General features: G+C 26.7%; 1 protein-coding gene across 6 annotated transcripts in view; it reads right to left on the bottom strand.

Annotated features, from left to right (window-relative positions):
• The window catches only part of LOC129990271 (uncharacterized), a 171,463-nt gene extending 152,558 nt beyond the window's left edge, over positions 1-18,905 (bottom strand). For 5 of the 6 annotated variants that reach the window (XM_056098141.1, XM_056098145.1, XM_056098146.1 and 2 more), the window contains exon 1: positions 18,755-18,905. The gene's annotated coding sequence lies outside the window, so the exon portion shown is untranslated. Of the gene's footprint in view, positions 1-3,165; positions 3,288-18,754 lie in introns of all 6 variants that reach the window. The other variant, XM_056098143.1, reaches the window with a different exon arrangement.
• Positions 18,906-23,521: the final 4,616 nt, after the last annotated feature.

Below are 23,521 nucleotides of genomic sequence, written 5' to 3'. Positions count from 1 at the left end.
AATATCATAATAGACCTTTCTTTTTATTTAGGTTGTTTTTTTTTAGTTTCATTTTAATTATTTTTTGTACTAACTATTCTCTTTTAAATCATGCTAGTTTATTTTAAGATCGTTTGAAGTACCTATAGTATGAATTTTTTTTAACCTTTTAATTCTGTTTTAGAATATCTCATAAAAGGCAAACTAACAAGAATATCACAAAGAGCAACAGTAAGTGCAACAATACATAAATGTTGTTAGGTATTTCAAATAATGTTAATTAGGTATTGTCAAAGCAATGCTAATGTAACAAGAAAACATTTTTTTTAAAATTTTATTATAAAACTTCCAACATGCAAATTTAAACTAGTAACGTCATTTAAATTACTTAACTCAATTATCATCTTAGTTTTCACATACTTTTAGATTATTATATTTGGGTATTAATGCTGGTTTATTTTTTCATCCAAATCATTCTTAATGGTATCATCTTTACTATGCGTATTTCCCACGTATTCTAGTTTACAGCTTCAATGATAGCTTAAGGTGCAAACTTATTATTAGGATCATTATAAATAAGCACGAAATATGCTTTCTCGCAGTACACAAAGTGCAATTATAAATCAAAGCACAACATTCACTAACACTTAAATAACATTCCTAAGTAGCAGATGTGCGCATAATGAGCTCAAAAGCAATTCTATTTCGTTTCGCTCGAATTCACGATCCGATGTTTTTTTTTAAAAACGCCAGTAAAATGATAATGTTGCTCAAGTCAGATGAAGGCTCATTAAGAAATGCAAGTTCTTGATCCAGTTCTGATATTAATTTCCCCTCTTACAAAGTTTGGAAAACAAAATTATACATTTAAAAAAAAAAGAACAGAAATTCCAAATTCGCAAAATACAAAGATAGGATGAAGAGGTATTAAAACCTTTTGAAAGTACCTTTGAGCACCGAATCGAAGAAAATGCTAACGAGATGCAAAGAGAATGAGATAAAAGTAACACTTTTCTAATGAGGCTTCGTTAGTCAAATTCTCTGCCTTAAGTCTTTTAATAAAGCCTAATCCATTGAGCAGAAAAATTTAATTCCCCAATAATTGAGTCCAATTCCCAAAAGCTGTTGAAATATGGTACTTAAGTGACTGCAGTGACATTACAATTCTAAAAATATTCTTTGCTCTTATCTCTATTATAAAGGGATCCAAATGATAATAATGAAAAGATTCGTCATTTAAAAATGGATGATTCAAATTAATTTATCATGGAAAATAAAAAATAGTCCTTTATTTGCATTATAATAAGCGTAGTTCTGAATAAATTACACAAAAAAGAACCGAATTCGAGCAGAAATGTTCTGAATGTTACGGATAAAGTGTCTTCATATTTATTTGGAAACCAATTAAAAATTCAATCAGCTATTCTACCAGAAATCATCGACAAACAAATAATTCAAAAGATAATTTTCCTTTATAACGATATGCTTGCTTTGAAGGAATTATAAACTGCGAAGTATTTAATATTTGAATGTTTATTGTTTTTATTTGTACTTCTGTACAGAATTCATTTTTAAAAAAATATTTTTCATTTTCAACAAATACAATTTTTTACTACAAATTTTTTTAATTTTTCATGAAATGTAACTTGGAATTCAAATATTTTCAGTTAAGGGGACAGAAGACTTTGAAATAAGCAAAAATGGACGAAAACGTGCAATTTTATTTTTATCGTTTCATTACCAAAATTTGTGTTTATATTCAATTAAGATAGTGTTATAAAATGTATTGTTCAATAAAATAAATATTTGAAGGGTTAAGAAGAAAAAAAGTACATCTTAATGATTTTTCTCAAAATGATATTCTAATTAGATTTAAATATCTTTGAAATGTTCCAGGTGTCTTAATTTTTGAAGAAATTAAATGAAATTGCCAATAAAGATTTCCGTCAAACATTATAAGAAAATGGGATACGCATTTTATTTTAAGAGTTTTTTAGCTCGTTAAAAGTCAATTTTAAATTTTAGTTCTGAAAAACGTAAAATTCCTATGACATTTCAGAAAGTGTGCATAAAAATATTTGTAAGAAATTAGCATTTAATTGGAATTACAAAATTATACGTAGTTTTGTTCCAAATACTTTTACATTGGGTAATCAGAAAAAAAAATAATAAACAAATTTAAGAATTTATTCGCAGAAATATTTTGAAATTTTTAAAAACTATACATTTTGTTTTAAAATGTTTTTTTTTTTAAGAAATTTGACGTACTTATATTTTAATATATATACATAAAAAATTCATAATCCTGACTGAATAATTCTCAAAAGTGTCTAATAAAGTCCATTCTCCCCTTAAGTAAATTCAATTTTAAATTTAGTAGATGTCAATGTACAGTAAATATTCACTGAATTTCAATAACTGAAAAAAATTACCCTTAAATTTTAGAAAGAGAAAGTATTAGTTACTTCATAATGATCGGACCCCTGAACAAAAACTAGCATTTCTTTTACTAAAGTAAATTAAATAGAGCTGAAAAGTCTGAAATGACTAGCAAAATTGAGGACAATAGACACTCGGTAATCTTTCCTTTTAAATGAATATTAAATTTTATTCTTAAAAGTCAGATAAAGGAACATAATAAAAGCGTTAAAACAGTACAGAATGTAGTTCAAGGGATGCTATATTACTTTTTGAAAAGTCTCAATTGCATTTAATTCAAAACACATTTTCTTACTTCCCTCGAGAAAAATTCAATCTTCAAATTAAACGTGCAACATAAATCTCTATAATTACCATAAATTTTAATAAACAAGTCACATTTTTGGTGTAATTCGTGTAAATTATGACGCAATTTTCTAGTCTTTAAATAAATGATTTTATCAGAATGATTTTTGTTTTTTAATTTTGTAATGGAACAGGCTATTATTCTTTTATGCATCAAAATTACAAATATAGCAAATTCTAAGACATTTGCTCGCTTTAATCATTTTCCTAAAATTTTGAAAATTTTTGTTAACTGCATAAAACAGTAGTTAAATTCCGCTCGCTTTTAGATGAACACAATACTTTCATTTAACTTGACTTATTTCATCCTTGTAAAAATGGAATTTTGACTGAAGTTATAGTTGTAGAATTAGATGAATTTTCACTCGCTTCTAAATGCGCTAATTTTGAAATTTCACATACTTGTATATTCTTGATGGCAATACACTATTTCACTATTTCCATCAGTCAATTGGGTAAAACTTTTATTTCAATGGTGCCCTCTGGTAATGAGATGGAGAAAGAACTGATCATAAGATTAAAACCTAGAAAATAATTAAGATATAAAAAAAATGTCTATTGCTTCTTATACCATCACAAGTGTGTTTATAAAAACTCTTTTTAATGAAATGTTATTGCATTTTCTGTGACATTTTTCTTCGGAAGAGTACCTAATTTTCAATTCATTAAAAATGGTTCTGTAAATTTACTAGATTCCGCCTTTTTCATATTCAAAACTCGTTTCTGACGACAAGGAAAGAACAAATAACAGCACAGCATAAGCATACCTAAATAAACTGAGGCATTAATTAAATCCATTGAAAAATTATGAAAGACGCAGACATATAATTGGGAATTGACTTTCCAATGGACAAAATGAGATACAAGATGAGATTTTATGCAAAACGTTATAGAAAAAAAAATCTAACGCTACATGCTTCAAAATTAATTATTGTGTTATTAATAATCTATTGTGCAATAGATTGGAGTTGAGTTAAATAAGGATAATTAACTACCAATACCTCGGTATAATTTTAAAAAGTGAATACAAAGTACACTAAATGAAGCTGATGTTTTGTTTCATAACATAAATCATGATTATAATAAATAATAAACTGCATAAAATACAATGGTTAAAATATTTTATTTAATTAGAAAATATGACTATTTGTTAAACAACTACAAAAAAAAAAAAAAAAAAAAAAAACTTATACCAAATAGAAACACAAAATTTCAAAACCTACAAGGCATAAAATACACACAAATATAAAGTAACCACAAGTAAAGATCAAATTATTATGATAATGAAACAAGAGATGGTACATTCTTCAAGAATCCAGTCTTCAAAAGGGTATCAAAATAAACGTACGACGGATAAAGACATCTTGAGGGAATAATTATTCCAACAGTTTAACCGTTCCTGGCCACAAATTACAAACTATTTATTTGCAAATTTCATGCATGAATATTTATGACCCGGGATTTATGTAAGGGGACAAACGCCTTTAATACTATTAGATTGTAAATTAAAGGGAATTTCTAAGTTACCTCAATCAGTTCAATCTAGCAGGATTCCCCCTTCCATTTTACATATATCAGGTCCAAAAGTGTTGCACTCCTTTCTTAAAAAGGCTTAATAAAAAGTAATGGAATGATATAAATGTCTAGGAAAACGGATTTTCCAGAAGTCTAGTAGTACAACGACGCCACGGGGTCGATGAAACGAGGACACAGTACCAAATAGATCACTATAATGAATTTTGACTTAATAGTATGGATTCTAAGGGAAAACTAATCGAAAATTTTGATGGATTACCACTGTATGAACAAGGGCGTTGAATGCTAACAATCATTGACAGATGTATTGACAGAACATTTATGAATTTAGATTTGTATTATTATAAAATTAAACAACGAATTTTAAAATTCTGATATTAAATTCTGAAAGTAACAATTAATCTTTAATAGATACATATTCAGAATTTGAAAAAAAAAATAAAGAAAGAACTCTTTTAAGATTATTTACTCATATCCATGTGAAGAAACGGTTTCAATAAGTCGTAAGCAAGAAAAAAAATACATTTATAATAAATTCTTATTAATTAAATTTGATAATAATAAATATATTTTCAAGATATTTATTATTATCAAAGTTTCTTTAACAAAACACAACGATCTTCTGATCTACGAGAAAGATTTCAACTTGCATATACTTCACTCAGAATTTCGAATATCAGTTAGAAAAAATAAATAAAGCAAAAGATAATTTAAGTAAACTAAATAATGAACACACAATCAAACTTTTAAACATTTTATCAAAAACTGTAAAATAACTTATCTTTTTACTTAACCATAAACCGATACTTGACTTTTTGATTCTGAGATATAAGCAAAAACAAACGACAGCAACAAAATCCAGTTAATACAGAAGTAATAAGTTATGAAAGCTTTCATTGCAGTTATTACAGCAGCAAAGAAGAAACATTTTTTTTAAACAAGAAGTAATCTTTAAAAAAAATCGATTTGAAGATAATTTAATAAATAAGTATTTCAGAAGTATCTTTTACGCAAAAATATATTAAGGCCTTAAGGAAGGGGAAGTAAAGTAGAATCTATAATCAGTTAACTTTTTTGCTCTCGGTCTGAACAGTTTTCCTTTTAAAATAATTATTTCCTCTACTAACAAATTTTAAATTTTAGTTATTCCTTTTATTAAAGTCGCATTTCAAAATATAAAAACTTCCGAAACCAGACAATAAGGATAAAAGCAAATCAAACCATGCTTCAATGATTACGGGCTGAAGAACCAAAAGTAATTGAGACGCATTACTTCTACACTACCATCATTAAGCATTTTTACTCAAAACTGCTCCATTTTTGAAGGTCATAAGGTATGGACAAAACTGTCATCAAACAGAATTGCATGTGCATTTATTTAAAGAAACTAGCCAATTATAATTCTTCACAACTGAGAAAAATTAAAATAATCAATAACAAATATTTTTAAACAACACTTGGGAATAGAAAAATACTGTTCAACTTCCAGGAACGAGTCATTTATATTAAAAATAAACAGACCGTAAATGGACAAAAATAACGAATAACTAAATACAAAAGATATTAATATGTTGGAAATATAATAGTTAATGCCATCTACAATATTTTAATTTTATAAAAATAAGAAGCATAATTATATTTAAATAGTTTTAATACTTTCGATCCCCATTTAAAACTTCGTTTTCCAAATGCCAAGAAATATATATATATATATATTGCAGAAACGGATAATATTAATTGAAAAAAAAACTATAGCTATTCTAAAACTCAATACTTTAAAGCTACATATATATATATATTATCTACAAATTTAAATTAAAAACCATGGCTCATACGATTATTATGAGCAGTTGTTCTTAGAATCATTCATTGCGAAATGTCTTTTCGAGAAATCAGTTGCTCAAATAATATAAAATGTTTGATAATTAACAAAATAAAATTTTAATGTAATAAAATAGTGAAAAAATAATATTCGTTGAATTTAAATCATATATGTACAAAATTATATATGCGAAGAGTATATAAATATAAAGAAGATATATAAACACAATTTCGCATATTGAATTGAATAAGCTTATTCACAGTAGGTAATTTCATTTAACATTGCACTGATTTTTTAAAAGGAATTAATGTTAAATTTATTTAATAATATGTCTTCATATTATGTGATCAGATAAATTACTCAAATGGCTTTCTCTCTCTTCGTATTCATAAATCAATATTAGACTATATTAAATATTAGCCATCATCGGCGAACAGATGGTCTGAGAATATTCGTAGTATTTACTTTTAATTGGACAACTCATGCGTAACTTGATGTTCACGATCCCATTAATAAATTATTTTTGTGAGAAATATGAAAATCGCATTATGTTAATAGTCTTACACCTGCTTTGTTTCAATTTTATGTATATTAGTCACCCTCATGAAGTCCAGATCTACGAAATCATAATACAATTAAAAACGAAAATATGCGGCTGATCTTAATAACCGTGGAGCTGAACGTTCACCTTCTTATACCTCATTATCCGGAATACAAAAACTCCCTTGATGAAAGCAAACTTTTATTTTATTATAAGAACAGAAAGGTTAGTATTGAAGTTTAAAAAGTAATTTATAATATTTTTCATAATTTATGCAGTAACTCACAAGAATATTCAATAAAAAATTTCTCTAACACAAAGTTCAACACACTAACATGAAAAAGCAATTTTCAAGCGATAAAAGGGACAATATATTTTTATACATTCAACTATATTATATGAAAGAGTGGCAGTGTTAAAAAAAAAAAAAAAATAGACGAACTTTATAAAAATGTTCTGTATTTTTTTATTTCTGAAGTTAAGCCTTAATTGTAAGTACAATAAATTTCAAAAATATAATAAAAGCGCACTTTAAAGAGAAATCATAGGAAAATAAACCGTAATTTACACTTTCACCATCAAAGGAAATACCAGAATGAAGTATTAGTAGCAACAATAAAACCAATTTGAGTCTCACTTCAACAATAAAAACTATCTAAAGTACAACTAAAATATTTTTGAAAAATAGAAAAAAGCTATAAGCAAATAATTTGATATTATCCAAAAGATAATTTTTTAAGATGATGTAAAAATGATTTATGAACTGTTATATTTTCCGAAGTTATCGCGGAAAAACATTAAAATTTCGCTTAATTTCTAATCAAAATTTATAAAAAAAATTTTTAAAAATTCCGCGATTTGTTTGCATTTTCAGCCTCCAGAATATATGGTGCCAAGTTAAGTAGTTCTAGGTTAAACGGTCCGGGCGCGAACTCACATATGTACACATTCACTTTTATTATTAGTACAGATTTCACACGTCATTCCTTACGAATGTTACTTCTACTACGTCGCTGCATCCTTAATAGAATAATAAAGTTTCAAATTGATTACATTCAGAACTTATTGTTAAACGATTAGTAATTTATATCAAACGCACAGTTTTTAACATTTTAGGCTAGGTAAGATTAATTTTTTTTAAATAATTTCTTGGAATATTAAAAAAATATAACTAATTCGATTAAATAAATGAAATCAAGGAGATAAAAATATCTTGGTTGCCAATTTTTAGGTTCGAAACCGAATTATTAGAGCGATTATTTCATTTTTTAAAAGCTAAATATGCCGAGCGAAGAAAAAGAAGCTAAGCCTCAACAGCCGAAACATAATTTTAACCTTTTGTAATTCTAGATACAATCCCATTTATTCTCATGCTAAATATTTTATTAACTCTTATTTCATTACATCTGCAAATAAATTAGGACAGAAAATTAAATGAGATCATTTGTATCATTAAATTCATGTGCCGAGTGCAGTTAAGTAAGACAATCAATTAAATGCAAAATTATACAGTTTCAGGTACATTAGTTTTTTATTTAGTTTTTTTAAGCTTCGGCTTCAGGAAAATTCTATTACTGTCATTAAATACTTTGTCATTATTCTATTACTATCTTTTATCATTATTCTATATTGTCTAAAATTCCATTATTGTCATAATTCTAAATACTGTCATTATCATACTTTGTATCCCCTTATCTAATATTTAATTATTTTACCAAATTATCTAACATTTATTCTTTTACCCAACAAATCAACGTAAAGTTTTATCCGACAGTCTAATATTTATTCCTTTCATATCACAACAGTCGCCTTTGATGACCAGTTCATCGGTCGAAATTAATTGATAAGAATTTCAGGTAAATATTTTGGATGTACCTCATTAATAGCTTATATTATATATATATATATATATATATATATATTAATTTCGAGCTTTGATTGCATTAACTCGTATCATTTTAGAAGCTTTACACATTTCTGTTCATTTTGCCTATGCCTGTGATTATCAGTAAATATTTTTATACATCCAATTACATCATAGGATAGAGCAATAATATTTAAAAAATGAATGCAATTTTAAAGTTTTCACCAATACTTGATTCTGAAGTTAATCCTTAATAGCAAATACAACCAAAATTCAAAGTTTTTATTAAAAACATACCTTATATTGATATGTATTCAGCATTGTAAACTAAGCCATTGTTGATAACCAATCTTCATATATTGGTTATCAACAATGGAATAAAACCAGAATAAAATATTAATAAAAACAATAGAAACGATCTGAGTTTCACTTAGCAATGAAATATATTGTTGTAAAATACACTTAAATTTTTTTTAATTATTAAAAATAAGAAAAATTTATAAGACAAATTCATTTTTTGAGCTATAAGATGTAAAAATCATATTTGTACTGCAATATTTTCAGAATGTATCGTAAAGAAACGCCAACAATTTGCCTGATTTTTAATTAAAATTCTAAATTTAAAAACGCACCAACATACAAATGTTCGCTTCCCAAAGTATATATCTATCAAATTTGTAACTCCAGATCAAAGGGGTTGTGGTCTGCAGAGTTCCAATACACGTAAGCTTTTTTATTAAGATCCAAAGACAGTTAATATCAAGCATTGTTATGTAATTAAACCATAGTTTTAAAAAACATGATAACGATTGAAGCTTATTTCGCTAAAGCGGTCAAAATGAAGTGATAAATCACTTTTTCCCTCGTTTTAATATTTGTATTAACTTCCACTTTTGATGTTTCAAAAGACAACATTTAACTTTTCAGTTTTTGTTTTTGACAAATGACCAGTTTCATGAATTCATTCGCATGCCCAGCATCATTCTGATTAGTTTTTTTTTTTTTTTTTTTCATTTGAAATCTAATAAAGAAAACTATTATTCACTTTCATTTTTTTTTAATTTTTATTTAAGAACTTTAAAAATAGTATGCACGGGATTCCCCCCCCCCTCCACAACGATTCAGAACTTGCATTTTTTTTTTTTTTTTTTTTTCAAGATAGTATTTACTTTTTTCAATTGATTCGCCCTATTAACGCATGCTCAGTTGCAATGATTTTTACTTTTATTTCATAGCCTAACATCATTTACATTTGATTTAATATAGCAATGCAATGAAAGCAGTACGACAAACCAAATAAAAAAATAAACCAATGATTTCAAAAGAACCGGGAAACGTTTCACCAATGTACACTTTTTTTTAGTAGCTTATATTAACTCTACAAAAAAACTTCGAAATAAATAACTGAAGGCACAAAATAAAACTACTTTTCTGCATTTTAATGGCAGCACCAAGAGAGAACAAAAACACTGTGCATGTCAATGAATCCGTTTCCATAGCAATGCCATCCCCGAATAAATCCGTGTTTCGCAAAGGATTACGAACAATGCTCAATGCGGTGCAAAATATACACAAGTTATTTCAATTCACTTAGTTCTTCAAAAGGAAATAGGAGTTTTGATGCCATGAAAAATAATAAAAAAAAAACCGGACAGAAAATAAATAGCGTTACATCCAGTAATGGAAATGTTTATATTGCTTTCCTAGGTTTACAAAAAGTACATGGTAAAAATAAATATGAAAATCGGAATTAAATTCGAAATGGTAGAAACTAAACTATGCTCCTACACTGAATATAAAGAAAATACGGAAATACCGCAATTATCTGCCAGCTTATAAAGCATTAAAAGACCTGAAACGTCACTAAAGAACAACTACTACCGAATAAGAATTATTGAAAAATGTAGCTTTTAGAATGAGAAAATTAGATTTTTTAGTATTGACTTCCTTTAAATTCTAAATATTACGCATATACATTTTATATTCCATATTTATTTATTGAACTATGCTAAATTATATACAGTAGACTCCCGATTATCCGCGAGCGGGTTATCCGCGGTGCGGATTATCCGCGCCTGCCGCACAAAGTTTTTTTTTTTTTTCCCCAAAAAAGGTGCAGTTTTGCAGTTATGCTTTTGTAATTAGATAATACATTACAGTATTAAAACAGTACATATGTATTAATTTTTCTGTGCATCCTTGACGCCTCTCGTAAATACAAAGCACTTTTCTGTTTTCATTAACAAAATGCATTTTAGGTTAGTTTTGAATGATATACTAAAATATTAAGCGTTAGTTAAACATTTCCTGCTGTTTATTTTACGTTTTATTGTACAAAAAACGATTTTTCAAAGTTGGAATGACTGTTTTCTCTTTTGCTATACCCGTTTTTAGCTTTTTTCGGATTATCCGCGATTTTTGTTATCCGCGGCGGCCGCGTCACCCAATTCCGCGGATAATCGGGAGTGTACTGTATACCGAAAGAAATATTTTTTTATTAGATTATACTTTTTAAATGTATTATTTCTATTTTTTTACTAAACTGCAGTATTTAAATCCAAATACATAATGCAAAATTATTTTTCTCCTAATCGATAGATTAACCACTCATTTAACCATTTACTTTAACAGCTGTAACACGCATATCACAAAAAAGAAATCTAATTTTTTTTAATAGAACAAAATTTTTGTCCATTTTCTTCGAAATATACTCTTTATATAAATCCCTCATAAATTTGAATAGAAAAGAGCAAGATGGAAATAAATCAAACTAAGATATCAATATACAACACGAAAATCCATTCTTAATGTGTTAACAGAATCAGGTTATGAATGAAAATGAAAAACTTTTTGACATGCTTTTACAAACTGGTGTACAATCTGTAAATTGTGACATTCATCGTTAGAAACACACGAAGAAAAAAAAATCATTCAAAATGATCTCGGGATACACCATTGGATCCAGAGCTACCAAATATGATCCTTGTTTATTCTGCAGTAAAAGATGCTATTTAAGAAATGATCTTTTCAAAATTTTAATTGGATTTTTAATTAAAAATCAATCGTAAAATTTCATTTCTATATTTTTCCGTAACATTAATTTTATTTCTGTATTTTAATGGTAGTACCAAGTGAGAACAAAAACACTTGCATGTCAATGAATCCGTTTCCATAGCAATGCCATTCCCGAATAAATCGAGGATGGCAGTGACTTTTCTTTAATTTTAAAATATTTGAAATATATTTTACAATACTTTTCATTCTTTTAAAATTGTATTTACACACATTCGTGATGATATAAAAGATTATTATGTTTTGATATTTCGTATTAAAAATTCAACTTTCTCGTATTTAAAAAAAAAGCTTTGACTTAAAATTTAAAATCTGATATTCGTTATTTAACCTGAATCAAGGCCCTTTTTTTTCTCTTTTCGAATGGTAGGGGGAAAAAGATGATTCTTCAAATATTTTCAAAGTAAAATTAAGCGTTTTGAAATCTGATTTTTAAAAGGAAATAAAAGCTTGTTAAAGTCGAAAATCTCGTCAATCACAAAATTTTAAATTGCCTAATGGCCGTCAATTTAATTCTGAAAAGTTAGATAACATCGTGAACATCGCGAAATTTTAATTTCACACATAAAGCAATTTTTTCAAAAAAGATTAAAATGTACCTTAAAATCTTCGAAAAACAACTCTTTACAAAATCCATTAACGGTTCACTTCTTCCTTAAAACATTATTTTTTCTTTCATAAATGCCAATACGCGGGAAAGAGATAAGGGCAATGAACGATGACTAAAAAAGTAATCTTGAACAAAAAAAAAAGTTTAGGGAACTACAAAAGCAGTCGTATAAAAAATCTTCCTAGTGCAGTTCCGTAATTATACATTTAGAAGTTGATCAATATAGTTAAAAACTTTTGTTACACATTAAATTATTAAAATAATCATTAAGTAGCCGAATAGCTTATTTTTAAACTTTTGAAGGACATTTATTTCTTAATTACTAACAAAAGACAAAGGAGATCAAATGACTCGATGCAATTCATTTAAAACCTTTTTTTTTTTTTTTTTTTTCCTGATTCCTTTATTTATTCATATCTTATGTTAAATCAAACAAACTCGATTTCTAAATTTATTAAAATTTTGTCTGCTAAAAAAATTTCATCAGCAAAGAAAGGGAAGGGCATAGATTCCACAGCACAGGTATATAAGACAAAATAACCCCTTTTTTACAGTACTATCGAAAGAAATGAGCACTTATTTAAGCATTTTTTTTTTTATTTTAACTTACTTTAATTAAGCTTACTTTTATTAAATTTATATTTGCTTTCATTTTTACTAAGCTTATGTTTACTAATCAAATCAGCTGGACCATAAGTTTTACCCTTCGTTTTAATGAACAAAAGAAAACAGCAATAATTCGTTTTTAAGATAAATGTGGATAATATAAACGTAAAATTCTTTGTGTGAATGAAATTTTAATTTCATCTTTTAAACTAAAAGAGCAAATAAACTTCCGCGATATATAGTAAAAGGTTAGAAAAAATAAGTAAATTACAATAATAAGTATATTATAATAAATAAACGACCTTAACCAAGAATGTTCTGATTAAAATATTTAGCGTAATTGAATACTTTGTGAAAATTGATATCGAAACAGAATAAGAGTATTCTAAAACAAAAACAAAAATATAAGTAAATCATCAGCTTTTAACATAAATTATACCATTTTTAAATCATTAAATTATCAGTATATATGTATTATTAAGATTTTTTTTTCTTTAATTCTAGCAACTATATTCATTAAAAGCTAAAATGAATTCAATATTTTTCTGACATGTAGCTTATTAATAGGTTGAAGGACAATTTCTAATCAACTGCTTAAACATTCTTACAAATAAAACTATAATTATAATTATCAAAATATGAATTTTCGATACACAGGGGGAAAAAGTGAATCTATTTATAAAGATTTTTTTTGTTAACTTTTTAAACAAATATCTGTGAGAAAAACATTCAAAATTCATTCTTTTTCGTATTAATAAATTGCATTAAATAATGAAGTCAAAAGGTATGTTTTTTACTCTCGCATCTCAGTCCAATAAATAAAGATAAAAGCTAGAATAAATTTTATTAAAAATTAAATACAAATTATAATTTTTAAAAAAATACCAATAATCTATAAAGTAAAAACTTAGAAAAAAATTAGAGGTATCTAAAAAAAAATTGAGATGAAATTGCTTCACAATCAGCAGTCTACCAGTAGCTTTTAGGATAATTATAGTTAAAAGTAACCCTTACAATTATAATGTTTACCATTTCTAATAATAGATATATTTCAATTCTAGTACCAATAATCTGTAAATAACTTTTAAATGATGTTAAAATAAGAAATCAAATCCAGAATTTGATTCCTTTCAAGTTGCACTGAAAGCATTTTTCATAAAGCACACAAAAAGAAGAATTTTTCATGAAGGTACTAATGATTGAATCTGCCATCTTTTACAGTCATTTCTATTCAAGATTTCTAAATATTCTAATATTTCAATTTTACCAGAATACATAGCAATGTGGCAATCTTTCTTTACTAATGCATTTGCAAGTTACAGCTTTGAATGCTGCAGGATTCATAAAAAGGTAGTTATATAAGAATTCACTAAATAAAAGAATAAACTAAAATTAATCATCATTTTATGAAATGCACTTCTGTGCATGAGTTCTGTGTCATTCTTTTCAGAATTTATATGAATTTAAAACAAAAATTCATATCAACATTTCAAAATTGGATAGTGCTTTAAAATATGTTAAAATTATTCTCTTAACTACGTAATTCTTTTTGTCTTTTTTTTTTTTTTTTCATTACTTAGCTACAGCTTACATATGCTACAAAGCTTGCTTACAACAGAGATTGTTTTAAATAGTCTGTAATGAAACTACTAAGCCTCAGTAATTAAAATTATCAATTATCTTGGATTGTTATAAGTAGAAAAGCAGTTCTATATACTATTCATAACATCTGCAAGAATTAGACGACACTTCCTATAATGTTGCACAGTATTTTTCTAAAACTTTTACAACACAATAATATGCAAAAAAAAAGGACTTTTTTGTTGTTGTTGCAGTTCAAGTTTCTTCCAAGACAATTTCCGATTGAATGAAAACTCCAAAACTTTTTGCATACTGAAAATATTATAATTAAGTCGTTTCTCTAAAAGAAATGTTAGCTTAAATGCTCAAGGATAAATTATACTCAAGTTGAGATTTCTTACATAAACATCCTTCCTTGTTTTTATTATTTTCATAAAAGAAAATTACATGGAAGATTTGATATATGATTATATATACTTATTTGATTGGTATCTTATCCTTAACCATGGAAAAACATCAATATGTTTTCAAAGATATTTTGATATATTACAAAAGTAACAATTTAAAACAACTAATTCTAAGAATAGCTCCCATTTCTAATAGCGTATCTATAATAGAAATAGATTTGAAAAGAATTTAAAATATTACTGTGTTTCATAGAATATTGCTATATGATTGTCATTATAAAGAGGGACTATTTTTCTTTCAAAATGTTTAAGGATGATAATAAAATATTTAAACTTTTATAATTTTTCTGTACAATCACTAAAATTAATGTAATTAACACATTATCGAGCTATTAAAAAATTACATATAAAATAGCTTTTGAACAATAATTAAAATTTTGATTAGAGGAATTCTATTAATCATTGTTCATACAATAATATTTTTAATGCTAAATATATATAAAATAATCAAAATGCAATCATAAAAAAAAGTAATAAGTACAGTTAACAACTACTTCATACAAAATGCCTCATGCAGACTGAAAAAATAATGCATTCTTTAGTAACCATTTGTATGTATCTGCAAAACAGAAATTTTCTTATCAAGTTATGCAAAAAAGGGGGGACTCATCCCCCTTTAAATCTACTAATTCAAATGTAAGGATAAAAAATCCATATCATAGTAGTATAACATTTTAACATATTAAAATACATTAAAATCTGATATTACTTTCTTTCTAAACATTAATTCTGAGTGCATCTATTTTAAGCAAATATTTATTTCCATAAAATTAAGATTTTTATATTCTGCATTACAAAACAAAATTACATTTTTGGGCATTAACAAAATAAAATTACATTTTATATATTTTTAAACATTTAAAAAGTAAATATGATTAGGCTAATAAAAATTTACACAATAAAATTCCTCCTCCTCAAAAGAATTAATTAAGTACATATTCTGAACCAATCAATATAATTTTCATTTTTTAAATATAAATCTATGACACATTTTTATCAAACATTTACTTCAACTACATGGAAGAACTGAAATGATATAAAATAAATTATTTCAAAAGAGAAAAAACAAAATTGTATTAAATTTAAATCTGTAACTGCTTTTGATCCTCAGAATAATTTTTACAATTTTCAAAACATTTTTAGAAAAGGCTAGAGATACACCCAAAATCTATTACAAATGATTGTTTCCTCTTTAAAACTATCTGTGTTCTATAACAAATTCTTATATCATAGGTACAAAATGAAGATCTAAAAGAGAGTCTAAGAATTATATAGCCAAGCATTAAATAATCATAATTTTAAATCTAAATATTATAAAACACTTAGAATGATAAGGTAATTATTTTAATATTATATATATATATATATATATATATATATATATATATATATATATATATATATATATATATATATATATATATATATATGATAATAAAATTTGCATTAATTTCACAAATAAACCAAAGTGGTAACATTCTTATCATCATTCAAAATATGATTTCATCAAGGAAATAATATCAAACAATAATATCCTCAGCAAAATATTAAATATTAATAATTATCCTGCTTAGTAGGATCTAAATTTCCTTATACAGTTTGTAATTAAATATAGGGATGCTTAAATACATTTAAAAATTTAAAGATAATCAGAAATTCAATTTTAGTTAGCAAAAATGCCACTGAGAACAAATGATTAAAACTTTAAAATAACTCATTTATTAAAAGTGTATATCTACTTAAATATTTTAATTCGTTTATCTGCATGCTTTTTAACAGATTAAAAGATTTTCCTCTTTCATAAATGATTATCTTGCGACTCTTTTAAAATTATATCACTTGCACAAAAAATATAAATATGCTGAATACTAAGGAAGTTTCTTTACAAAACAGATAGATATTTTTAACATTTTCTATAAAGTTTATAACTATAATTAAATTTAATACTAAATAAAAAAAAATTTAAAAAAAACAGCAAAGAAGCAAGGAAATATGGATATAGTTACACCAAATGTCAATTTTAGATGCTTTATGAAAATAAAATATTAGGGCATTTATGTGAGTTTTTAATGCCACAAATAATAGGAAGAACACAAAATGATAAAAGTTAATAACCTAAGAAATTTTTCAAAAAAATAAGGGGGGGACAAGATAAGAAAAGATTTTATGAAAATTAACACTTCTTCATTACACTAAAGTAATTCATTTCTTTACTTTCCATCACCTCTGAAGTTAAAATACTTCTTCAAAATACATGAATGACATACTTTTACCTCAGAAGGAAAAAATAAATAAATAATGTCAGCTGCATGAGACATGCAATGTAAAAAAATGAGGAAGAAAAATAGTTTGAACACTAATTTTTAAAAAATTACCTGATTTTAATTTGACTTTTTGTATTGAATATTTATAAATATTTAATGATTATCTAAATTTTTAAATGCTTATTAGATAATGCTATTAATAATTACACATACTATCCAATAAACTGACACTTAACATTCTAAAAAAAATTAAGTTTAAGAAGTACGTAAGGCAATTTCAAACATTAAAATTAATTAATGGATTAAAAAAGTGTGTGTCAAATTTCAACCTTTACAATAATATTATTCAAACAAAGAAATTGTATCAATCAACTTGAATATAGCTAGTGATTGCATATCTATACAAAAAAAAATTATTTTTAAAAATACCAGACACTAGCCTATTTTTTAAATACTTGCTATCTACATATTATTTATAAAGAACATGAAAAATTTATTATTGAAAATCAATTATTATTGTTCAATGATGAATAAATACTAAGAGAAATACATTATTTTTAAATAACTTAAGGAAAGAAAAAAGCAAAAACATCCCAGTATCCTTTTCTCTCCTTGTTAACAGTAAAAGATTTTGAATTTCTAATATGTAAATGTCAATAAAAAATTTCTCTATTGACAAGAAGAAAAAATATGCTTGCTGAAATTCAATTCTGAACTTATTAAACAGAAAATGACATGGGGTGAAGGAGAATGCATATTAAATTTAAGTGACTGAAGATGAAAAACAAATTAACAACATTTTAAACACAGTTCATAACATTTTAAAGAAATCTGCACATTTCATAATTAGTAATAAGAAATAATTCAATAAAGAGTTTAAAGAGAAATAAATTAATTCAAATATTTAATTATGTTTTTAAGAAGACAGACAATTACAGTTGAGTTTGTTGTTGAATGGTAATACTCGATAATTATTAAATCAATGCGAACGATGAATAAAAATAAAAATAAATTTATTAACCCCAGTCAGCTGTCACTTAACTTGCTGTCAAAATAAAGACGTTAACTATATTTTAAGAACATATATATCGGTGTAAAATTCTTTTATCAACTCACATATTTAACTTCAAACATATTCATTCAAAAATATTGCTGAATGAAAAGCAGAATGTATAACTTAAAATATAAAAGGAAGAAATTACATTCAAAATAAAAGGATAATTTTAAATTTAGATAAAACCGCACCTTAAAGTTGAAATAACATTATTCTTGAATTCTATCAAATAAATAACAATAAGCTATTCTGTAACCTAATCTATTTATATGAAAAGATTACATGGCTTAATCGGCCGAAGAACAGTTACCAATACAACTGATCATATGTAGTAACACATTGCAGATTCTATTTAAGGTCAACGATAATCGTTAAATCTATCCTTTTTGATCGAATAAAACCAAATAAATTTCTAATTTTAATATAAATAAGGATAAATTACTAATAATGGAAAAAGATTATCAAGTATTAAAAGCTAAACAGAAAAAAATTTGTAAATATGATATATTTTGTACGACTACCATCACATATTGCTGTATCGAAACAAGGATAAAAATAGCATAGTATTTGATACCTGTATTCCAAAAGCTGTAGGACACTTGTACGGTTATTACTGCACTGTCTGATGAAAAATATACACAATAATGATTAAAAATCCAATATTTGTTTTGACATAACACTTCTACCAATCTCCCACTGCACGTAGAAAATGTCTGTCGCCCATATATTTCTTAATCTCGAAACCATATAGAAACCGAAATAGTACGGTAAGCGATACATAGACAATATCAGACATTCAGAGGAGAACAAACACTATTGGAAACAAATTTAAAGAATAAGATTGATAGATGGCAGCACCGAACAGAAACATCGTAAATATAGATGCGAGGTTGAGTACCGACGAAATGTTGAACAGGTGTATCTAGTAAAAGCAAATAATTTTTACATTGAAACAATATTTGTATTTGAACATGAAGAAGAAGAAAACATTTAGTTCCATTAAATTCAAATATTTTCGAAATGCAAACTATGCCTTATTATTTAGTGCTCGCAGAAAGCCAGAAAAAATTTTCAAAGCATATTACTTTGTTAAAAGAAAGATACTGTTGCAGCTTAAATGGTGCATAAAAGGTTACAAGAAAACTTTGCAACAACAGAATATTATTAAAATTCGTACTAAATCACTTAAATGATATAATACTTTCTAAGTTATTCAACTATATTATTAAAAACAGATAATGTGTAATATCTGATGATCAGCCAAACAAAGCAATCACTTACTGTCAATATCACATCTATGACATTTTTTTTTTTTTTTCAAATTTGGCAAGAATTTGTCAGAGATTTCATATATGAGATAGATAAAAAGGATAACAATTGCTTATCTTACTAATCTTTTATTCTAATTTTATATTTGAATATTGGGTAAATCAGAATTTTTTCATTTTTTAAGCTTTACTAGGGAAATGAAAATACACCTAATTTATTTTTTCTTTTCGGTTTAAGTTAAATACTGATGACATTGAGATGTTAATCGAGGAATCAACTATTTGCTTACCCTAATATTTAATTTTTGTATTTCTGAGGCCTTTAATTTTAAAGCCTGAAACTTAAATTTCATATATATGTGATGGTATTGTAGTGGGTTGATATTAGCGAGGATAGAACCTGGAACATTTTGGGGTCACAGTACAGTAACATGACCACGATACAAAAGCAATTAATCGGGTAACTGTTTTATAAGCTATTCACTGCAGACTCTCCCTCCAGTGAGTCGGGGATGAAACGTACAATATGGCTGTTGATTGGTGATGTATTAGCTGTTGATTCTAATGTGCCTGCACCCATTTGAGTAGCGCGTGTGGTTGCTGATGCTTTTACTACGTCAAGTGAGTCCGATGACTTTGGTTTCGGGTAGATGGCGCCACAACAGCTGTACGAAGATTGAAAGTCCATCGTCCGAGGTCACCAATGTGGCGAATTAGATACGTCCGGGTCACCAATGTAAGGGATTGATATGAGCGAGGATAGAACCTGGAACCTTGTGGTTTGCAGTCCAGTAACATGATCACGATACAAAAGCAATTGCTCGGGTAGGTAGCTGTTAACTGGCTTATACAGTATTCTGGTTACAGTTAACAGGCTATTCACTACAGTATCATAAAAGCCATTGAAGAGAAAAATATTATTTTTTCAAATAAAATATCTGAGGTTCAAGGAATTAACTAGTTCCCCGCTATTTAAAAATATCAATATTTCCAGCATATGAACAAAACATATAATAAAAACCAAAGAATTTTTTATTCAAATCATTCTTGCGAACTTGCGATCAACTATATCTGATGATGGAAATCGAACAATTTCTTTTAAAGATTTTCTAGAAAAATCTTTAAAAGAAATTGCTTCTTGTTGGAACTAATTTCTAGTGAATCCCTATTAGCACAAAATGCCCAACAACGCCGTTACGATATCTTCACAATATAATTCTCGGTATTCAGAATATCGAAGAACATGTTCGAGATTCAGGACAATATCTTGTGCTAATAGGGTTTGGATTCTATAGTAAACTCGAGGGTATCATCCTTGGAAATTACTGTGGTTTATCGACTGTGTTCTTCAAATACAGTTCCTGAAAAGCTCGAGAAAATTTAATATTTTCATCGCATTAGAAATTCATTTAAAGTTTTATTTTATATAAAATATCTGTGAAAACATTCTTTCTTCATTAAAAAATTGAAATAAGTAATAAAAAATGCAATTTTTATCAGCCGAGTCCATTTAACTCATTAATTGACATTTTTATTTAATTTTTGGCCACATAAATTATGTATATATAGAAAAAGTTGTGTAGCAGTATAATTAAATTCTAATTATATTCGGTTTTGAAAACATTTGATATTTTTGAAACAGGATATTGTTATAAAATAATCAAAAATTCTTTTCAATAAAAGATAAAAGATAAGAGTAAATAACAGATCATTACTATAACCTCTAATTTACATATTTATGCTAAGTATTTCATCATAATATAAAAACCAAACCAAAAACATGTTTCAAATATGACAATTCTGTTTCATTCAATTTACAGACGAATTCCATATTTTTTCGCATGGAAAGAAACGATGAACAGAATAATACTTTCTGCTATACACAGGCGTAAAATTTCCAAATTCTCAAAAGGGGATCGTTTCAGCTTTAAAGTAAAAGTTTGAAATAAAAGTCTCATCTATAGAATGAACTCATGCACAAGAATATATAATTTTCCTTTCTTATTTTTAAAATTTAATTCTTTTCTTAATAATTTAATCAAATGTTAATTTTAATTTAAGGGGTTAATCAAAATCAATTTATTACTTTCTAATTAATAACCTATTATTTCGTAAATTTAGAAATATTCAATTAATTCCGTGTTAATTTAAAGAATTCTAGAATTCTTGAAGGAAGAATAGGAATCTGTGACTACATTGCACGGAAAATCCATCTTGCATTTAAGTTTCGATTAGAATTAAATTATGAATCAAATGTTCAGAATTGCATGAATGCTGACTCTGTTACAGCCCTTATCATCTGAATATTGTTGAGAATTATGAAGCTCTTTTCATGAGTCCCTGATTTAGTTTTTAAATGCAACTAGTTAAATGCAATTTAGTTTTTAATGCATCTGACATTATATAAAAATTAACCATCCAATTAAATGGGTACTTAACTGCGTATCTGGACAGATCGTATCGATTGTTACTTTCCAGTGAAGTCACCGCTCCGATAAATTTCAGTGACATGCAATTCAATGATACGACATTTCCAAGAATAACCGGTCCGTTCACTTTTCAATCCATTCACAGATTTCTCCTTTCTGTTTCGTTGGAGAGCTTCCATTGGACAGGTCGTATCGATTGTTACTTTTTATCGTGATCCAAAACCTGTGGTCGAAATATCACCAGTAAGATCGTATCAAGGATTTGAATCACACCTCTCTTTGAATAGGGATGACGAATATTTTACGAGCGGTTATTACGTAACCAATATCAAAAAGTCACAAATACCAGTGATCAATACTTTTCAAAGAGGAATGTGATTCAAATCCTTGATACGGTCTTACTGGTGATATTTCGATTGCAGGTTTTTGACCACGATAGGAAGTAACAATCGATACGATCTATCCAATGGAAGCTCTCGTACAAAACAGAAAAGGAGAAATATGTGAATGGGTTGAAAAGTGAACGGACAGGTTATTCTTGGAATTATCGTATCATTGAATTGCATATCACTGAAATTTATCGGAGCGGTGACTTCACTGGATAGTGTGAAGTCGCTATTCCACTTCATGAGAGTAACCTTGACTTTCCGATATTCGCTTTTGACGATGCACTATTGCATACAATTCTTTTTAATTGCCTGTGGCACGACTTCGATTTACAGCTGGCGCCATCTATTGGTAGAATATAGAACTAAAGTAAACATTTTAAAGAACTGACATATATATTTAATTCAAATTTTTCAGAATATGATTTACTCCAATAAAGAAATTAAATAAATAGTTTTGATAAAAAATCAAATTTAAGAAGTGAGCTGAAATAAATAAATTAATTCAATCACACTTTATTTAAATTAGTAAATTAAGTATTAATTACAATTAATAAATTTTATATTTAATTGTAGTAAAACTATTTATTTAATTTATTTATTAGAGTGAACCATTTTCTGGAAAAGATGAGTTAAAAATATATGTCATTTCTTTAAAATGTTTACTTTAGTCCTATATTCTACCAATAGATGGCGCCAGCAGTAAACAGAGTACATGTAATCGAAGTCAATCATGTCACGAGCAATAAAAAATGATCTGTATGGAATAGTGTATCATCAAATACGAATATCGGTCACTCCCGTAAAGTGGAGCGGTGACTTCGCACTTTCCAGTGAAGCTTCGCACTTTCCATTATATAAAAATTAACCATCCAATTAAATGGGTACTTAACTGCGTATCTGGACAGATCGTATCGATTGTTACTTTCCGGTGAAATCACCGCTGCGATAAATTTCAGTGATATGCAATTCAATGATACGATACGATAATTCCAATAACCGGTCCGTTCACTTTTCAATCCAATCACAGATTTCTTTCGAGAGCTTCCATTGGACAGATCGTATCGTCACCGCTCCGGCATTTTTGAGTGATATCGTATCGATTGTTAGTTTCTATCGTGATCCAAAACTTGTAATTGAAATATCATCAGTAAGTTCGTATGAAGGATTTGAATCACACCCCTCTTTGAAAAGTATTGATCACTTGTATTTGTGACTTATATTCGTCATCCCTACTTATATGCATGTGAAAGTACAG

This window comes from Argiope bruennichi, chromosome 2, assembly GCF_947563725.1.
Source record: "Argiope bruennichi chromosome 2, qqArgBrue1.1, whole genome shotgun sequence".
Classification (NCBI taxonomy): domain Eukaryota; kingdom Metazoa; phylum Arthropoda; class Arachnida; order Araneae; family Araneidae; genus Argiope; species Argiope bruennichi.
The sequence above is the reverse complement of the archived record's forward strand: the minus strand, read 5'-3'. Positions and strand labels throughout refer to the sequence as shown.